The following is a 5,672-nucleotide window of genomic DNA, read 5'->3' as shown; positions in this document are numbered from 1 at the left end:
CATAAAGCCCAGAGACCATAGGATGGTAGGTTTCACTACATCAAACGAAATCTTTTGTAGAGTGAAAGAGATTATAAACAAAAGATAAGAAAGGTTGGAGTCACTTATTTGGCAAAGAAAAAAGATTAATATCAAAAATACATGAAGAACTCTTTAAAAGAAGCCCAAATATCTCAATATAAAATAAAAGACTGTGGAGGAATTTTAGAAGAAGAAATAAATAAAATACCCAACAGCATATGCAAAGATGTTCAGCCTCACTGGTAAGTAGGGATACAAATCAAAATCATAGATGGTTATTATTTTTTTTAACCAACCAGATTGGCGACAATTAAAATGATTCATAATATCTAGTTCTGATGAAGCTGCAGGAAAATGAACACCCTCACGCACTATTTATGAGAGTGCAAATTGGTAGCTTTTTGAAGGGCAATTTGTCACTATGTCAGCAATTTAAATATGCACACCCTTTGACCTAGCACCTCTTATTCTAGGAAAGCTCTTTTACAGGAATGTGGGAAAGCCATGGGGAAGGGAAGATAGATGTAAATGGGGGGATCAGAAGCAGGCTGAACCACAAGGAAGAGCTAGCACCCTGTAGGAACGGACTAGAACCCATGCCGGGTTTTCACCGCTTCCGGTCTTACTGATGTAAATGTCCCCAGAAACTAGGGCCCTTTGTCACAGAGCAAAACACAAGCGCTTGGGTCAGGAGTTGCAGAAGCTGATGGAGGACCCAGGGGAAGGTCAAGAAGTTCAAGTCCAGCTGCTGCTTCACCTCCAAGGAGGTAAGTCGGCAGACCACCAACTATGTGTATGAACTAGAAAATGGCCCTGGCTTTCCTTCTGCCCTCCAGATATCCCCCGTATCTCCCCTATGGCCCGCTCTATAGATTTTTAAAAATGTTTTTATTTATTTCTGAGAGAGAGAGAGAGAGACAGCGTGAGCAGGGGAGGGTCAGAGAGAGGGAGATACAGAATCTGAAACAGGCTCCAGACTCTGAGCTAGCTGCCAGCACAGAGCCCGATGCGGGGCTCGAACCCACGAACCGTGAGATCATGACCTGAGCTGAAGTTGGACGCTTAACCGACTGAGCCACCCAGGCGCGCCTCCCCCCACCCCCCCGCATGGCCCACTCTAAAGGAAACAGAAGAAAGGACATTCTGGGAAGTGTAATTCAGCCCAGCCAAGTGGGCACATTACATTACTAATTGGACATATGAGTGGATACCTGTTCATGCATCATTGTTTGTATCAGAAAAAGTTGGAAACAACTTTAACGACCATGGTTAGGGGAATGGTCAATAAAGTTATGGTGTATATATACCATGAAATACTATGCAGCACTTAAAAACAATGAGATTAAAAGGGGGGAGGGGCGTGTCTGTGCGGCTCAGTGGTTAAGCCTCCATCTTCCACTCAGGTGGATCTCAGAGTTTGTGAGTTTGAGCCCCACCTTGGGTTCTGTGCTGACAGCTGCACCTTCGCCTGTAACCTGGAGCCTATCGCCCTCTCTGTCTTTCTCTCTGCCCCTCCCCTGCTCACTCTCCCGTGCTCTCTCTCAAAAATAAACATTTAAAAAGTTTTTAAAACTGAGCTCACCACAATGACATGCCTCTACACACCCACCACAATGTTTAACAGAAATAAAACTGACAATACTAAATGTTGGCAAGGAGCGGGAGTGATTGGCACTCTGGTACATTGTTTGTGGAAGTGTAACATGGTGCAGACACTTTGGAAAATAGTGTGGTATTTACTTGTAAAACTAAACATACACCTACCCTAGGAACCAGCAATTCTATTCGTAGGAATTTACCCAAAGAGAAATTGGAATTTATGTGCAGTCATCTTCCTGGGTCTCAGGCTTTCACTCCTGTGTTCACCCGCTCGCTCTATCCAGTGACACGAAGCCTGCTACGACTTCCTCCTTTACCTCCGCCTGTAGCCATTTCTTTGGGACTCTGCCACCACGTTCCAGGCGCTTCAGGGCTCCATCCTGAAGAAGGTGCTAGAGGTGCTTAAGGATCTTCTCAAGGAGGTCAGCTGGGACAGAAGCGGGAGCGGGTAAATCGGCCGAGCACAGACTCCTCCTACGTCTCCCTGGTGCAGCTCCTGCGTGTGGGCTTCCACACGTGTCGGAGCCACCGCAGGTTGGCCATGGATGTGAGCCTCACCACCACGTCCAAAATACTAAAATGTGCCGGCAACGAAGACATCATTACACTAAGAGCTGAAAATCATGCGGACACTAGTATTTGAACCTCCAAATCAAGAAAAAGTGTCCCGGCGCCTGGGGAGCTCAGTGAGTTTGGGCCTCCGACTTTGGATCTGATCTTGATCTCGCAGTTGGTGAGTTCCAGCCCTGCATCGCGCTCTGTGCTGACAGCGAGCTCAGAGCCTGGAGCCTGCTTGGGATTCTGTGTCTCCTTCTCTCTCTGACCGTCCCCGGCTCACACTTTGTCTCTCTCTCTTTCTCTCAAAAATAAACAAACATTTAAAAAAAAATATAAAAGAAAAGGTTTCAGACTATGAAATGAAGGTAATTAATGGCTTTAGGTGTTGAACAACCTGGAATTCCAGAACAGGGGTATAGTTGTTTAGCAAATATGCCTTCTGGTGAATTTGCACATATATGGGGAGATCTCAGTCATATTGGAGACGCTGTTGTAAATTCCTGTGCAAAAGGCGGAGTACTAGGAAATAAAAATACTAAGTTGTCACAAACAAGTGATGTCGATAAAGAGGAGGAAGCTGTTACCCTAGAGATGAATGAGCTAGTTGGGCCAACTTCTTTTTGCACTGGTCCCTGAACTTCTTTACAAAGCCACTCCACTGTCTCCCACAGTGACACTCAGTATGATTGCGATGTATCCCTTGGTGTAGAGTATAAAACTGCTGATATGGGAGATTTAAAGTACTTTTTGGCTCCCAAGACCAAGGATGAAGAAGGATCATAGGCATTCTTAAAATCTAAGAAAATAAAATTAAGCCCTTTGCGAATACGTCCCAGATGCCAACATGTACTTAAAGTCTCTTCTGTCACCAAATTTGTACCGCTGAGTGCATCTGTAGATATTTTCTGTAAATGTCCTATTTTTCCTCCATTCCTTACAATCTGTTTAAAGAACAGTCCAAAGTCCAATCTGATCTTGTTAACCTAGAGATATTTCTGTCTTACCTAGAAATACGCATGATTTTCATAGCAAACGAGTTTTGACTCTGAATGTAGTTTTAAGAATTTTTTTTCAATTTAGGGGCAACTGGGTGGCTCAGTCGCTTAAGCATCCGACTCTTGATTTCAGCTCAGGTCACGGGCTCAGGGTTTGTGAGGTCTAGCCCTGTGTGGGGCTCTATGCTGCCAGGGCAGAGCCTACTTAGGATTTTCTCTCTCTGCCTCTCCTTCGCTCACACATGTGTCAGCTCTCTCCCTCCTCTCTCTCTCTCAGAATAATTAAACATTTTTTTAAAAGAATTTTTTCAATTTAAATAAAAGTTATTTGAATTTCAAACCTCAAAAAAGTTATGTGCCATAGAAAAGATGTACAAAAATGTGCATATTCATAAAAGCCAAAGCCTGGAGACAGATCAAGGGCCCATCAATAGGAGAACAAATATATACACTCTTGTATATTCATATAGTGGAATACCATTCAATAATATAAAGAACCACTTACTACTGCATGTAACAATATGGATAAATCTCAAAAACATTATGCCAAGTGAAAACAATCCTTACACAAAAGAACACATTTAACAATTCCATTTATATGAAATTCTACAACAGGTAAAACTAAACTTTGATGGAATAAAATTGGAAGAAAGTTTGGCTATAGAAGATTAGGGTCAGGAATTGACCTGGAAGGGAGCAAGAGGGAATTTGCTGGGTGATGATAATGTTCTATGTCTTCATAGAGGTTTTGATTACACAGGTGTTTGAAGTCTCAAAATCTCAGCCAAAGCAGACTTAAGATTTGTACAGTTCATTGTACGTAAATTTTATCTTGAATGAAAATGTGCATGCAAACATTCAATTCTAATTAATTATTATGTATGATACTTTTTTAGGAAGAAGTGTACTGAGGTCTGCCATTTACTTTGGAATCTATCAAAAAAGCAAATGAATGGCTGAAGGAAGAGAGGGATGGACAGATATGAGACAAAGCAAGTCTAGGAAAATGTGAATGGTAGGGTCTAGGTGGTGAGTACACAGACATTCACTGTAAAGTTCTTCCAACTTTGTCGTACGATTGAAAATGTTTATGATACTGGGAAAAAATGAGATTGAATTTGTATACTAACATTGAGAGATATCCAAAACATATCGTTAGAAACAAGCCTCAGAGGAAAAGTATAGTATGATATGCACATAAAACAACTAAGTAAAACAAAAACTTCACTTCTGTGAGTAAGTTAATAGAGGCTACATGTTCAACTATTAGCAACGGTGACCTTTGGGGAAAAAAGTAGAATGAGAGGGTTGGTGTCTTAACTTGGTTCCCTAGAAAGGACAGCCTGGGGCAAAAGCTTATGGGCTAACACTTTTGGGAATAGTGCAGTTCTAGGGAAGCAGGAGTGAGGGGCAAAAGAGAGAGACGCAGGGAAGGGAGAAAATAAAAATGTAGATGTGTTACTGAGCCGGCCCAGCTTTATAGCAAGCGCCAGTGATTGTTTGGTCTCAAGGGAGGTCATCGAAGATACTGTATAAACCTACTGCCTCTCTCACGCGTCCATGGTGGAGAGCAAGGGAGAAGAATTTATCTGCTCCTTGTATTTCACTAGACAAAGCATACCCCCAAGGCATCAGCTCCCCCCACGCTTCTGGAGCCAGCCTGACCAGCCAGGCTGCAAGTATGGGTGTTGAGTCGGTTGTATGGAATATTGTTTTAGCGACAACAGATAAGCCCCAAAGGTGGTTCTGAGGCCCAAGGCAAGAATGGGTGGTGCTTGTGAACGACTTGGGAAGTCAGGAGTGGTCACATGGTAGCCCCTCTGGGATAAGCCAGTGGAGCACGAAGAGACAATTTCTCCTCTGCCTTAGGAGTGTGACAGGCCTCCCCCTGCAGCCCAGAGGAATGTACTTACTACCAGGCAATTGTTTCAGGGGCCTTCATTAACAGAGAGGGAAAAGACCACTGAGCAAATCTGGGGAAATACATAATCAGGGTCCAGCAAAACCGATCTTGGTAAGCGAAGACTTGCACTTTTAACCATGTATACTTCTGCATTGCTTAAACCTTTTACAAGACTGCATTCGCAAATTGCTTGTGTAATTAAAAAACAAAGTAATAAAATCAAAATGTGATACTTGGTATAATATTTTGTAGCCAATATAGTAGGGAGATAAACAGAATGAATTATGGGAATGCTAGCCTAGGGGCACCTGAGTGGCTCAGTCGGTTAAGCATTTGACTCTTGATTTTGGCTCAGGTCATGATCTTACAGTTCCTGAGATCGAGCCCGGTCTCAGTCTCTCTCTGCCCCTCCCTGCTCACTTGTGTGTGCTCTCTCAAAATAAATACATAAACATAAAAGAGGGAAATGCTAGCTTAATATTACCTGAACCAATAAGTTTAAATAAGATATTATTTTAGGTGGAGTAATACATTAAATGAAACAAAGTGAGATTTAATTTTTATTTCCCTCGTAAATAGTCTTATGAAAATAAATT

The 5,672-nt window shown here is 42.5% G+C and overlaps 1 pseudogene; it reads left to right on the top strand.

The window, feature by feature from the left end:
- The first annotated feature begins 247 nt into the window (after window positions 1–247).
- Window positions 248–2,961, top strand: LOC144231158 (proliferating cell nuclear antigen-like; annotated as a pseudogene).
- Window positions 2,962–5,672: the final 2,711 nt, after the last annotated feature.

The sequence above is a fragment of the Crocuta crocuta genome, unplaced genomic scaffold, assembly GCF_008692635.1.
Source record: "Crocuta crocuta isolate KB4526 unplaced genomic scaffold, BGI_CrCroc_1.0 scaffold214, whole genome shotgun sequence".
Classification (NCBI taxonomy): Eukaryota; Metazoa; Chordata; class Mammalia; order Carnivora; family Hyaenidae; genus Crocuta; species Crocuta crocuta.
The sequence above is the reverse complement of the archived record's forward strand: the minus strand, read 5'-3'. Positions and strand labels throughout refer to the sequence as shown.